Raw genomic sequence first — 16,121 nt, forward strand, 5'->3', positions numbered from 1 at the left:
GGGATGTTCTTTTTTCAAATGGGGTTCTAGTTCTGTCACCCAGGCTGATCTCTAAATCCTGACCTCAAGAAACCCTGTCACCTTGGCCTCCTGAAATGCTAGGATTACAGACATGAGCCACTACACCCAGCCAGAAACAGGGATTCTTTGTTTTCAATTTTCTTGTCTCTCAGTGTTTCCAAACTTGGGCAAGTCCAGGGAGCAAGGTCCTGAGAACAAAGGATAGTTGAGCAAGAAGAAAACTGGGAAGAAACAAAAGATATATATATATATATATATCTGATGTTTGTCAAGTTTAAGAAACAGCAACATGTTCCATTATAAAAACTCTGTACATTAAGAACTGTAATGCCAGGATATTGATTTGAACCTGGAGAAAAAAAAGTCACAGGCAAGAAAAATCTACTAACTTTAGTTTTTTTTTTCTTAAAGAAATTTAAAACAAGAAATTGCTGAATTTTGAATTTAAAACATTAAAATTTAAAACTCCACTTTTCACTAATAAAGTAAATATATTAAATGTTTCACTAAGGTCATTCCTAATTCTAAAATTCTGACATGGATTTAAGTTATCCAAAAAAATATTTACTGAGCCTCTACTACATGTTGATATAGGAAAGGTGTTTGGACAAAGAGATGAAAATGGCAACAGCTGAAAGAATATACAAAGAACTCATGAACACAATTCACAGTGATGAGCACCCTAACAGAAGTGTGCAGGAGAAACTGACCGTGTATGCAGAGGAATCTCACACACATGCAGAGGAGGGCACCTAATCAGGCCTGGAAAGTTCTAAGGGAGGGGAACAGAATGGTGATTATGGAGCAAGGATGTTTCCGAGATGAATGTATGATAGACCTGAGTCTTGAAGGAAAAGAGACTGGAGGGAGGGAGGGAGCTGTGGTGGCACAGGCACATGATAGGCAGAGCTTTTTAACAATATAATAACAACAGAAAAACTCAGAGAAGCATGGGAGATCATCACCTCAGCATCCCACGGGGAAGTCAAAAACAGCTAGAGTAACGTTGCATGCAGTGAAAACAGGGTGTGAGAAAGACACTTTCATATGTTTCTGGTGAGAATATAAATTATGTATTCCCTTTGACTCGGCAATTTCATTTCTGGAATTTATCCTGCAGATATAATCCCACAAGTTAAAAAACATATGTGTACATGACATCACAGCACCATTTGTTTTTTTGTTTTTAAGACAGAGTCTTGCTCTGTCAGTCAGGCTGGAGCGCAGTGGTGCGATCTCGGCTCACCACAACCTCGGCCTCCCAGATTCAAGTGATTCTCCTGCCTCAGCGTCCTGAGTAGCTAGGATTATAGGCACACGTCACCATGCCCAGCTAATTTTTTGCATTTTTAGTAGAGATAGGGTTTCTCCATGTTGGTCAGGCTGGTCTTGAACTCCTGATCTCAGGTGATCCACACGCCTTGGCCTCCCAAAGTGCTGGGATTACAGGCATGAGACACCGTACCCAGCCCACACCATCTGTAAAAACAAAAAACTGTGAACAAACTAAATGAGCCTCAACAAAGGAATATTCAGTAAATTATGATAAATCCATCAAATGGTATACACTATACAGCCCTTAAAAAGAATGAAACATTTCTATATGTATTGATACGGAATTCTCTCTAAGACATTTTGCTAAGTGAGGAGTAAGGATATCTTTTTTACTTGGTTACTTTTCTTTTCTTTTTTTGAGTTATCCTGAAATCTCTAAGAATGCCTCTGAGCATTTCCTCTTCTCTTTAACTCTTTTAATTATTTCTTTTTTTTTTTTTAAGAGAGAGAATTTTGCTCTGTTCCCCTGGCTGGAGTACACAGTGGTGCAATCATGGCTCACAGCAGCATCAAACTCCCAGGCTCAAGTGACCCTCCCACCTCAGCCTCTCAAGTAGCTGGGACTACAAGCATGCATACTAAGATACCCAGCTATTTTTTTTTTTTTTTTCAGTGGAGAAGGGGTCTTGCTATGTTGCCCAAGCTGGTCTCTAACTCTTGGCTTTTGCTAATAGGTATCAGATGGATATACTTAATATGCCAACATCTGTGTACAAAAAATACACGTATGTGTGTGTCTGTGTTTGTGGATGATCCTACTAAATAATAAAGGAAATTTGAATGTATCTGAATGTATTATAAACTCATATAATTTAATGAAATTGTTAATTAAAATAATTAGTAGTATATTCAATGTTCAGAATACACACAGTTCATGATACATAACAGAAATCATTTTTTAATAAAAGACAAAAAAATCCAAAACATGCCTGCATGCTCAATTTTTAGAAATATGTAAAAATTTAGAAGGCACTTGACTCCATAGAACTTTGCATCTTATTAACAATATAAGAAAATACAAAAATCAAATTGTGACCTATCACTGAGAGCCACAATAAATGGAACTAACAGTAGACATATAGACTCCATGAAAAGAAATGATCTTGGTGAATCAGAACACTCAAATCAGGATTCTGGAAGACTTAATTGCTGGAAGATAGATGAAATGTTCATGGTTTGTAAAGGGGCATAAAGGAACATTTCAAATGAAAAGAACAACAACAGCAGGACTATGGCAGGAAAAAAGGTACAAGTGATTCCAGAGGCAGAGAAAAGATAAGCCTGCCTGAGGGTTCAAGTTGAGGAAATAATACCATCAGCTAGCTATCATTTATGGTGTGCCTACTGTGTGCCAGGAACTGTACTAGGTATTTTAAATGCATCCATAGATCACAGAAATAGCCAATTGGGAAGGTAGTTATAAATATGACCTTATTTGGCAGGCTAGGAAATAGATGCCTGAGAAGTCAAATGGCAAGCCCAATGAGGTACCCAAGTGGCCAATGAAAGTAACAAAAGTTCCACAGCTGGTGAATGATTACACCAAGAGGCACTCCCAAGTAGGTCTAATTCCTGAGTCCACTGTCTGAACAACCACATTCTACTATTAATGAAAAGGGGTAAAACTAAGTTGCCAATGATTTTATATTGAATCAACAAAGTGGCCAGTGGATATGAAAGAACGATTCAAGATGAAAGTCCTGTAAAAATTAACCTAACTGTAACGGTGTTGGAAAACTGGATATTCACATGCAAAAGAATAAAATCAAGACTCTTAAATCATGATATATACAAAAAACAACTCAAAATGAGTTAAAGACTTAAACATAGACCTGAAGCTATAAAACTTTTAAAAGAAAACATATGATAAAAGCCTCTTGATGTTGGTCTGGGCAATGATTTTTTTTTTGGCTATAACCCCAAAAACACAAGCAACAAAAGCAAAAATAAATAGCATAATACCAAACTAGAAAGCTTCTGCACTGGAACAATCAACAGAATGAAGAGACAACCTACAAAATGGGAGGAAATATTTCTGAAACAAACCTCTGATAAAGGATTAATATCCAAAATACATGAGGAATTCAAAAAGCTCTACAGCAAGAAAACAAATAACATAATGCAAAAATTAGGCAGATGACCTGAATAGATATTTTTCCAAAGAAGATATACAAATGGCCAAACAGGTAAGTGAAAATGTGCTCAACATTATTAATAATCAGAGAAATATAAAGTGACACTACAATGAGATATCACCTCATAAAAGTTAGAATAATTTCTGTCAAAAAATAACAAAAAGATAGCAAGTGCTGGTGAGGAGGTAGAGAAAAAAATAAAACCCTCGCACACTGTTGGTGGGAATATAAATTAGTACAGCCATTAGGAAAAACAATCTGGAGGTTTCTCCAAGAATTAAAAATAGAACTATGATATGATCCAGCACTCCCACCTCTGGGTAGGCATCCAAAGAAAATGAAATCAGCATGTCAAAGAGATACCTGCACTCCCATGTTTATTATAGCACTATTCTCAATACCTAAGATATGAGATCAAACTAAGTATCCACAGATGAATGAATGGATACAGGAAACAATGTGTGTGTGTGTGTGTGTGTGTGTGTGTGTACTACTACCAATAGACTACTACCCAGCCTTAAAATGAAGGAAATCCTGTCATTTGCAACAACATGAATGAACCTGGAGGACATTATAAGTGAAATAAGCCAGGCACAGTAAGACAAATACTTACTACATGATCTCATTTACATGTGAAATCTAAAAAAGTTGAACTCACAAAAGAGAAAGAACAATGATGGGCAGCCAGGCACCAGGGGAAGTGAGGATGGTGTACAAAGAAACACTGGTTAAAATGTATAAAAGTCCAATTAGGCTGGAGCAATAAGTTCTGGAGATCTATTACAGTGTGGTGACTATAATTAGTAATGTATTATATACTTGAAAATGGTGAAATGTTCTCACCATAAAAACATGAAAAGTATGTCAGGTAACAGATATAGTAATTCACCTGATGCAATCATTTCACAAAATGTACATACATCAAATCATCATGCATACCATAAATATACACAATTTTTTTCAATGATATCTTAATAAAACTGGATGGGAAGTAAAATAAATAATAACCTAACTGCAAGAGGTAGAAAAGATTAACAAAGGAGATTCATAATTAAAATGTCTCCATTAGGCCAGGCCCAGTGGCTCGGAGGCCGAGGTGGGTGGATCGCCTGAGGTCAGGAGTTTGAGACCAGCCTGGCCAACATGGTGAAACCTGGTCTCTACTAGAAATATAAAAATCAGTCATGTGTGGTAGCAGATGCCTGTAATCCCAGCTACTCCAGAGGCTGAGGCAGGAGAACTGCTTGAACCTGGGATGCAAAGGTTGCAGTGAGCCAAGATTACGCCATTGTACTCGAGCCTGGGCAACAAGCGCGAGACTTTGTCTCAAAAAAAAGAGTCTCCACTATAAGTCTAAAAAAAAAAGTCTCCATTATATGAGTTTAATAAATTTCTTCAAATCAGAGATTTTAGTGGAAAATTCCATATATACATCCATCTGCATGTTATCATTATGGAACCACATAACTGAGCAAATAACACAGCATTTCCTGAGCACTCTAAAAACAACATCATCATAATCACAGGTGATGTAATGCAGAATCTATTATCCAAAAGGGAAGGGTAACTTTGAAGTTAATGTTAAATTACTTTCTTCAAATAACTGAATTATCGATAGCTTAGCTAAGAATGAAACCGTAATGTAATATTTGAGAGTAGTCAAGGGCAATTATTTGACAATTTTGAAAACCATTTTAAATATCTACTTTTTAATAAGCGACATATTGTTTAGTTTCCCTATTTTAATTTCAAAAAGAAGTACTTCGCTTTGGATGTAATGTATGCCATATTGTAGCAGTGAGAAAAATAGTCGATTTGATTTATATAATACACATTTATAAAAACAGATGAAAAGAAGTATCTTTGATGCTAAGGATGGAAATTATTTTCCCTGGAATCCCTTGTACTTTTAAATGGTATGCACACTGATTAAAAACTCTCCACAGCTGCCATCCACATATGGACTTGTGTGGATTTGCATGGATGTATCTGAAATAAATAATAAAAATGCTCTTCTTATTTTGTCTGTACCTTTACTCATCTTTTTCACTGATTCAAATAGAAAATAAATGTAAATTTTTAAGTATACATTTTCTTCTTCTTTTTTTTTTTTAAAGAGATAAGAGTCTTACTATCCCGGCTTGCCCATGCTGGAGGGCACTCCGCAATCATAATATACTAGAACCTCTAACTCCTGGGCTCAAGCGATCATCCTGCTTCAGCCTCCCAACTAGCTGCGACTACATGTGGGTGCCACCGAGACCGGCTAGTGTATATTTTCTATAATGAAGAATGGCATAAACCTTACCCTGAAAAGTAGAATATTCTTTATCCATACGTTCATTTATCTGCACTAATTTATACACTTAAAAAATAATAAACAGAATTATTCTTATTCCTTTTCCAACAGTCACTTGCCTGAGATCTATGTTTCAGAGAAGAAATGGCAATATTGTTTGAAGCTGTAGATTTGAAATGGGCAGCTAGCATCAAACCCCCAAAGAACAAACAGGTATGCTAACTGAAAAATGACCATTGTGCAAGGAAGTTTGTGTCATCCACATTCTTGCTACCAGAAGCAACATTTTTTTTTCTACAGCTATGGTATATTTCTTTCCTTAGGAGGCATTCATATATTCAAATTTTGATCTGACATGCCAAGGAAATAGGAAGAAATATCAACAAATGAACAAGACAATCAGGATGCCTTGAGATTCGGTTAGAAGCACATGAAGTCACACTCAAGAATAAGATATTATATCGTGGATTCCTACTTATCATCAAATCTCCCTTAATCAAGTGTAAAATGTCAGCCTGACCTGAACAAGTTCAGGAAAGACTTTTGAATTGGAGGATGAATACAATTACTAACTGAGCCATAAATGTATTGTTTTCCCTAAATGAAGAGAAATTCTAAGTCAATGGAGAGAAATGAAGACTGAATGTGTATGTGGGCTACGGGAAAAATATCAATTTCCAATTTCATTTCAAACTTCTTCAAATCAAGTATAAAGCTACAGGCCCTATACCAGATTAATCTATTAATACATATACAAAGATTGTTCCCCATAATGGTCTTGATAGCTATAAGAAGCTCCAAATTAAAAAAGCAAACAAAACAGTTAATTCTTTCAGTGTCAATATTTAGTTTCATATCAGCTAAATACCAGATCAACATAATCCACTAATTTGAAAATGAAACCAAAGTTCACTTCTCCCTTTTTTGCTCCCTACAAGATGCTCTAGCTAACACACCATATTTGCAAAAATTAGATAAATTTTTAAATCCTGTGTAAAATGGAAGTAAACTTAAATCTTTCTTATGACCTACTACATAAACAACCAGAAACTGACAATATACTCTGATGAATTTAAAATTAATGAAAAACAGTGAGAAAACCCTCCCCTGAAGATAAACTTTCTACTTAAATTGGAGAAATGATTAAGACAGTAGAGCAAACAATACAAAATAGATATGACTCAAAGAAAAGCTCTATTACCAATTTTAGCAATACCAGCAGAAAACAATTAACAACAAATTTCTATATTTACAGAGAAACAGGTGCTATTTATAAATACATTTTAAGAAACCAGAGCAAAACACCATTCTCTCTATTCAAATAAGAAATCTACATTTTTATTTCATTTCTCAACAGATTTGTTTCTAAGAAAAATCTCATTTCAAAATGTGGCTTGGCTCACACACATACACACAAAGGCAACTTAAAATAAAAGGAATGCTATTCTTCCAAAGGTCAGAGGATGAAATAAAATGAAAGCCATAATTTGATTATTCACCAGAAGCAATTATCCTTATCCGGGAAGACAGAGGAAGGCAGTCACTTTACATTACGCTTTACCTGGGCTAGGGAAAAAAGAATGTTAAATTGTCCAAAATTTTATAGCAAAGGATAAGGGCAAAAGTACTGGCATGTATCTTTCATTAAAAACATAAGATTTGCAAAATTAATATTAAATTTCACATTAAATATGGTTGAGCTGCGGGAAATATTTACAAAGAAGTAAGAAAGACAGATTTTTTTTTTTTTAACTAGGCAAAGAGCTTTATTAACCTTGGTTTCAAACGTGATTCCCAGGCTTCTTCGGCTTAATTAGCTGCAAGGAATGAATTGTGTATAAGCAAAAAACTGAAAAGAGCTGCAGTGTCCAAGGGGCTTGGGCTTAAAAATATTGAGATCTAGATTTTATCAGATCCATAAACAAAAATTTCTTAAAAAGCAGGCATAATATAAAATAGCAGCTCCCAGTAACTTCTTCAAGTTTTATCTTCAGAAGTTGACTCAATTCAGTTTGCCTCATTTTTGGAAACTAATCAAAATTCTCCACAACATCTGGAACTTCATCATCCTCCTCCTCTCCAGTAGCAAGTAGTGCTTTTCCATCCACAGATTGTTTGGGCAGAGCTTCAGCCAGTCTCCTTAAACTAGTCAGACTGTCTGCCCCAAGCTGGTTTCAGATGCTGGGTAGCATTTCTGTCAGCGGCTTTGTCTCAGCATGGCCTGTAATGGAGAAAGTGTTCACTGCCAGAGATGCCTGAACTTTAGGGTTGTTAAAGTGGATCACTGTTCCTTGGTTTGTAAACATATTCACCTCTTCAATACCAGAGATATTGTTTACCCCTAATTTCTTTAAGGAGAACTGAAGTTTTTTATCATCTGCTGTCGCTGTTCTATGAATCGCCGCCTTCTTTCTGCAAGCAGCTCCTTTTCCACCAATGCGCACCTGTGCCTGCAGTTTGGCAAGCTTTTCCTGGTTCATGATTGTGTCTTTCATCTTGTCGGAGTGGATAGGGGTCATGCGGGGGACTAGGGTTGGTACTCAGGGGGTCTCAGGTGGACCAGCTGAGATAAGGTGCACACCCAAAGACAGATTTAAGATAAAATAAGTGTATAGATCTAGATGGGTATATATTAAAACATTTTGTAGGTAGGTTATATATATATGGATGTATAATTAGTATAGCTTTCCGCAAACATGCACATACTGATGTAAAACTCCAAGCTGGCATTCCACTGGCACCACCTATGTTAGTATAACTGTTTTAACTTACACACATAATTAATGATGGAACTCACTGCCATTCTTGGTTCCATCTGTCCTGTGATAAAGAATTCTAAGATAGCCCCCAAGATTTCACCCCAAGGTATATATACCTTGCACAGTTCTTTCCCCTTGGATGTTTGTTGGTAGGACTGTGAATATGATGGGTTACCATCCACATAATGTTACATTATATGGCAAAAGGGTCTTCACAGATGTAAATAAGGTCCTATATCAGCTGACTTTGAGTTAATGAAAAGGGGGATAACTTTGAGTGGCCTAATTTAATATTGTGAACCTTTAATTGGGTCAGAAGTCATAGCTAAAGCTCTCCTGCTAGACTGGAAAAAGCAATTGTCGTATTATAAACTGCTTATAGAAGGGGCCATGGGACAAAATTTGAGAGTGACCCTTTGGGGCTCAGAGAGGTTTCAATCCAACTGTTATCAAGAAAACAGGGACCTTAGTCATTGAGCCACAGGAATGCTGAATTCTGCCAACAACCTTGAATGAGTTTGAGAAAACTCCCAAGCCTCAGACGTGACCATCTCCCAGCCAATACCTTTATTTCACCCTGAGCAGGGACCCAGATCATCTAAAAAAAAATCCTGACCCACATAGGGTGTGAGATAATAAAGTTGCGTTATTTTAAGCCACAAAATTTGTGGTAATTTGTTACACAGCAATAGAAAAAAAAAAAACCTAAATAAAATTTTAATTTTCTCTTTACCACATCATCTGCAACAGATATTTAATAAGCTTGGATGATAGGGAAAGTAATAGAACCACTTAAAGATGTGTGAAAATCTTGAAGACTTGATGGTGGTAGGGAATAAACTGATGAGTTTAACAATGGATGTGTTGGCTAGGCTCAGTGGCTCACATCTGTAAACCCAGCACTTTGGGAGGCTGAGGCGGGTGGATCACCTAAGGTCAGGAGTTCAAGACCAGCCTGGCCAACATGGTGAAAACTTGTCTCTACTAAAAATACAAAAAGTAGCTGGGCATGGTGGCAGGTGTCTGTAATCCCAGCTACTTGGGAGGCTGAGGGCAGGAGAATAGCTTGAACCCAAGAGATGGAAGTTGCAGTGAGCCAAGATTGTACCATTGCACTCCAGCCTGGGTGACAGAGCAAGACTCCATCTCAAAAAATAAAAATTAAGAAAAAACAATAGACATGTTGATCTTGAAGTGATAACAGAAATTCAGGCCCTTTGAGAAGGATGCAATTGGAACTGGCAGTGTGGGGAGAACACTCATGAAAGAGGTCAGGCTTGCAAATATCTACAGAAATAGGGTTGAGCTGTGATGATGAGTGGGAGAGTGAAAAGGACATTGACTCAGGCTTGGATATGTCCACATTTAGAGAGGGAAGACGTGCTAAAAAGAAGTTGGAGAAAAGCAATAAAGAATTACTATTAAGAGTTTTGAGGACGAGAGAATCAATCTTTCAAGTACCCACAGAGAAGCCAAGGACAAAGAAAGGTCATTAAGTTTGAAGCCTAGTATGTTACTGGTATCGTGGCAATAGCATATTCAATAGAATAACACAGATAGAAGCAAGACAGTGAGAAAAAGAAAAGTAGCTCATTCTTTCTTTCTTTCTTTTTTAGATAGGTAATAAATGCCAAATTGTAATCACAACTGGTCATATTAAACACAGACACACAGATATACACACACACACGCAAACATGAATGAAAAACATTTCAACCATATATATATATTATCTGTCCCTGTCCTTGCAATCCTGATTAACTGCAAAGATATAGAAACAAAGTCAAATTCAGATTAAAGTCCCCATACATGAAATTGTTTTCTAATGTAAAACTCCTTCTCATAAACTTGATGATTCTGATTACCATCCTTTACAGATCCATAGGCTTAGAAAAATCTGGAGCTCTTCAGTTGGATTAAGAATGTATTATGAGACTGAGGCAAGAGGATGACTTGAGCCCAGAAGTCTGAGACCGGCCTGGGCAACATAGTGAAACCCAATCTCTACCAAAAACTAAAAAATTAGCCAGGCATGGCCCGCATGCCTATAGTCCTAGCTACTTGAGAGGCTGAGGTGGGAGGATTGCCTGGCGGTCATGGCAGCTCTGCACTTTAGCCTGAGCAACAGAGTGAGACAAGAAAAGAAAGAATGAAAGAACAAAAGAAAGGAAGGAAGGAGGGAAGGAGGGAAGAAAGGAAGGGAGGGAGAGAGAAAGAGATAGAGATAGAGATAGAGAGAGAGAGAGAGAGAGAAAGAGAAAAAAGAAGGAAAGAAGGAAGGAAGGAAGGAAAGAAGGAAGGAAGGAAGGAAGGAAGGAAGGAAGGAAGGAAGGAAGGAAGGAAAGAAAGAAGAAAGAAAGAGAAAGAAAGGAAAAGAAAACAAAAATATAATTCAGTTACTATGTAGAACAGCAGAGATGTATCTTTCTGTTTATGTGACTTTTTTTTTTTTACAGCATGCTTATAATTGGAAGCTCCAGTCTAAGTTTAAATCCAGGGATTTTGTAGTTTATAAGGCAGTAAATATGTCTGACAACCATAAGCCAAAACATTCTAAAATTTGTACTATATGTTAAAAATTGGACAGAATAAGCTAATTTTTAATACAGTTCTATCCCAAGTCAAAATAAGCCCATTATTCCTGAAACTTTTCACTTCATAGTCTACATTCTCTCCCATAGATTAGATGGAGTATACTGATCTCTCCACAGGACGTGGAGAATGCTAAAAGTCATACTCGTCAGGAACTGAGCTAGGTTCTAGAGGCACACAAAAAATTACAAGATGTTTTCTGGTTTCCCAGCACTTAAATCAAGCAGCTCATAACTCCTGAACATTTCCATGCTGGCTAAGATATGTCATGATGTCCATGGGGTACAAAAAACTGCTTATGGGATACAAGTTCAGAATTAAACCCATTATCTTTGGTTTCCAAGCTGTCCAGCAGGCATTTAAGACTTCTCTAAATATTGGCACAAGGTTTCCCACTGAAAGTCTTAAAGAAATGGTACATATGGCTATATTATCACAGCAAATGAAAGCGACTCAGTATTATCAGAAACTCCCAGAAGAGAGAGTGAGTATGTGTGTAGGGTGTAGAGAGCAGGTATGATTATCCAAAAGCTTCTTGTGAAGGGAAAGATGTGGGTATGTACCAAACATCATTCTTCATTGACCACAGCAGGGTTTAAAGTTTAACATATAGATATAGTTATGAAGTAAGCTTTTATCCATAGGCAAAACAAAAAACAAATAAAAGACCTCAAGACAGACCTAATGGAAATTGGGTAGCAAGTCAACCTATGGGAAATTAGACAGCAGGCAGACTTAATGAAAATTAGACAACAGGGTGAAAAAATCGAGATACATCCTCTCATCTTTCCCTTTTCTTTCTTGTATATGTCAATCTAGGGTTTAAATTTTCATTTTTGCCCTATCCCGTGAAACATAGTAATTGGAGATAATTTTGTAGAATGCATAGGATAAGTTCAACAAAGAATAAGAATTACAATTACATTAAGAAAAAATAACATTCTTAAGAGCTTTGATTTAAAAAAAACTATCATATCATTACTAAATATTTCCAAATGTCAAAAACATTTCAAATCCACTAGAAAACGAGGCTATAAAAGTGTCCACCCTTTGATCTACTAATTCCATTACTTAGAATTTTTCTCAAAGAAAGAATCCCAGAAGAGAGGCTCTACCGCACAAATATGTTCATAAAAGCATCATTTATAAAGTTCAAGACCGAAAATAACATTAAAGTCCAATAAAAATGTGAATACTTTTGCAAATTATGCAACACCACCAAATTGTAGCCATAAATGAATGTGGAATACATGGAAATGTTTATGACAGATGTCAAATGGAGAAGGTAGACTACAAATTCTACCTAAGTATGATCACAATGACATGACATAAAATACATAATAGTCTCATTGGGAAAGGAAAAGAAAGAAAAGAAGGAAAAGCCAATTGTTTTCTTCAGATGGTAAGATTATATAGGAGGAGGCTCTCTTTTTCTTTTTATTTCTGTTTTTGTTATAAATTGCAGTCACTTTATACAAAATAAGACTCAAAAATTGGTGAATGAATCAACAGAGTTTTTCATTTTATCCTAATTCACGTATTTCTCATAGATAGGGCAGGAAGGAAGGATAAGAGAGAACAGTTATTAAAATCAAAATAAACTAACTATGGGCTTAATTTATCCAAAGGTTTTATACCAAAAGGAAAACAGATACAGACAGTATTGTTTATTCCCGTGAAGTGCTAAAGTAAGGAAACATCCTTATATCCGTGCTCTGTTACTTTGTTAATGTATTATTAATGAATTGCCTAATATTATAAATAATAATAAAGGTGGTGATAAAGTGGGTTGCTATATTAAAACTAGGATTGTGAAAAATATTTTACATCTTTACTCCTTTTCATGTCTGCCCCCAGCCCTCATGAGAATGCTGCAACAAAAGAAAGATATTATTTTCTGCCACCAAAAGAATTGAGTGAATAAAGACATTCATACTAGATGATTTCTGAACTTTGGGAGGGGCAATAAACCTTGCATCAGTTACAACTCTGGGTTATTTTTTCTTTCTTTAGTGAAGGTTTTAGCAATTTCCAAAAGAAAAATGAAGAATCATGTAGGAAAAAAGCAGTGAAAACTACTGTATTTTAAATACCCATGCAAAAATTATTTCCAAATGTGTGAGAAGCATAAAAAGTACTAAGCTACTTATTTTTCATTTGCATTTATATTTAATTTTGCCAGCTAGTTGGCAACTTAAAAGCTTTCTGCAACAATAAAGATTATGTGATGATTATTCATAAATATTATCTACTTGACTTTCTTCTACACAAAGACCAAGAACATGTGGAAATTAAACAGATCCATATTTTTCCAGACTTTGCCTGTGCTTTTATAGTTAAACTAGAAAAAGCAGTTTAATTCATTGCTTATAAAACCCAGAGGACAGCACTCTAGTTACTAATTTGGTAACAATATTTTCTGACACAACTATAATCATCCCTTGGTATCCTTGAGGGATTGGTTCTAGGACCCTAAACAGATACCAAAATCCATAGACACTCAAGTTCCTTATATAAAATGGTGTGGTATTTGCATATAACCTATGCATATACTCTGATGTACTTTAAATCATCTCTAGTTTACTTATAATACCTAATACAATGTGAACGCTAAGTAAATGGTTGTAACATAGAATTGTTTAGAGAACAATAATGAGAACAAGGTCAATACATGTTCAGAACAGATGCAACCATCCATTTTTCAAAAAAATATTTTTGATCCATAGTTGGTTGAATCTATGAATATGGAACCCACAGATGTGGAGGTTCAACAGTATATATAATACATTGTGCTGGAAATCTGCTGTCTACACCACCCCAGCAACCTTATCCGCTCACTCTGGTAATACTAACCCTCCCCTTCCGTTGGGGAAAGGCTCCACTGTTCCATGAATGGACTGCTACATGTGCGATAAGCTGCTGGCTGTAGCAATTGACACAACAACTGGATCTAGGGCCCAAGCCAAGGCAACAAACTCCTTTCCCTTGGATTTGTATATATTAAGTGAAAAGGAAGGTTTCTTTCCTACAGTGTTTGCTGACTAGAATATAACAAGTCTTGACCATTCTATGACCATAATCTGTTTCTCAGCATGAAGAGAAAACGTATTAGAAGAAATGAGGCAAACACAAGTAGAATCAAGGGATAAAGGAGGAGGACAGGAGGGAGAGCAAGATGGCTGAACAGAAGCTTCCACAGGTCATCCTCTCTGCAGGAACACCAAATTTACCACTACACAGAAAAACACCTATGTAAGAACCAAGAATCAGGTGAGAGATCACAATAGATAGTTTAAACTTCCTATCACTGAAACAGGCACTGAAGACGGTAGGAAAGACAGCCTTCAACTGCCAACAACAACCCTCTCCCCAGGCCCCAGTAGCAGTCGCATGGCACAGAGAGAGAAACTGTGCACTTAGGCGAGGGAGAGCACAGCAACTGTGGGACTTTGCATTGGAGCTCAGTGCTGTAACACCAGGCAGCACTCAGCTGATGCCCACAGAAGGAGCATTTAGATAAGCCCTAGCCAAAGGGGAGTCAACCATCCCAGTGGTCAGAACTTGAGCTTGGCAATCCTCATTACCTCACTCACCTCACACTAAAGTGCTTCGGTGCCCTACATAAACCTGAAAGGCAGTATAAGTCATAAGGACTGCAACTCCTAGGCAAGTCCTAGTGCTGTGCTGGGCTCAGGGGACTTGGGGACACTCAACCTAGTGAGACACCAGCTGAGGTGTCTAAGGGAGTGCTTGTACCATACCTCCCCCAATCCCTGGCAGCACAGCTTGCAGATCCAAAAAAGACTCCAGGAAGAGTAATGAAGACACTGTTTTGCAACTTGGATACCAGCTCAGTCACAGTAGAATATGGCACTGGGAAGAGTCGTGAGGCCCTCATTCCAGGCCCCAGTTCCCAGACAGTTCTAGACACACACACTCCCAAAAGGGAAACAACTGCCTTAAAGGGAAGGACACAGTCCTGGCAGGATTCATCACCTGCTAAATATAGAGCTTTTGGGCCCTGAATAATCAGCAGCAATAGCCAAGTAGTACATGCCGTGGGCCTGAGGTGACACTCTGAGATGTGCTGACTTCACGTGTGACCTAGCACATTCCCAGCTATGGTGGCCACAGGGAGAGACTCCATCTGCTTGAGAAAAGCAGAGGGAAGAGTAATGGGGACTTTATCTTGCACCTTAGGTACCAGGTTGGCCACACCGGTAGAGCACCAAGAAGGTTCCTGGAGTACTAGATTTCAGGCTTTGGCTCCTGGATGGCACTTCTGGAACTGCTCTAGGCCAGAGGGGAGCCCACTGCCCTTAATGGTGAGCCCCAGGCCTAGAAGCATTCACCACATACTGACAGAAGAGTCCCTGGGCCTTAAGAAAACATTAGTGTTAGCCTGGCAGTACTCCACATGGGCCTGTGGGGTGGTGGACACGGGGAGAGAATCCTCTGCCTGTGGAAAGGGAAGGGAAGAGTAGAAAGGATTTTGTCTTGTGGCTTGGGTGCCAGCTCAGCTACAGAAGAATGAAGCACCAAGTAGATTTCTCAGGTTTCTGATTCCAGGCCCTGATCTCCAGATGACAACTCTAGACCCATCCAAAGCCTGGGGAATCCCATTGTCCTGTAGGGAAGAACACAGGCCTGGCTGTTTTTGCCATCTGCTGATTGTAGACCCCTAGGCCCTTGAGCAAACACAGTTGGTAGCAAGGCAGTGGTCACCACTGGCCTTGGGCAAGATGCAGTGCTATGCCGGCTCCAGGTCTGAACCATCACTGTGGTCCCAGTGATGGTGGCCACATGGGTGATTGTGTCACCAACACCCCCAACACACTCAGCTCCAGGCGGCCCAGCACAGAATGAGAGACTCTGTTTGACTGGCAGAAAGTAAGGGAAGAGAACAAGAGTCTCTGCTTGGTAATAAAGAGAATTCTTCAGGATCTTATCCAAGACCACTAAGGTTACACCTCTATAAGT

General features: G+C 37.8%; 1 protein-coding gene and 1 pseudogene across 19 annotated transcripts in view; both read right to left on the minus strand.

Annotated features, from left to right (window-relative positions):
• ADAM22 (ADAM metallopeptidase domain 22) overlaps positions 1 to 16,121 on the minus strand; it is a 254,110-nt gene that overhangs the window by 151,296 nt on the left and 86,693 nt on the right. The gene's annotated exons all lie outside the window — the stretch shown is intronic.
• LOC116533308 lies at positions 4,795 to 9,483 on the minus strand (annotated as a pseudogene).

The sequence above is a fragment of the Sapajus apella genome, unplaced genomic scaffold (genome assembly GCF_009761245.1).
Source record: "Sapajus apella isolate SASKATOON/1434 unplaced genomic scaffold, GSC_monkey_1.0 scaffold81, whole genome shotgun sequence".
NCBI lineage: Eukaryota > Metazoa > Chordata > Mammalia > Primates > Cebidae > Sapajus > Sapajus apella.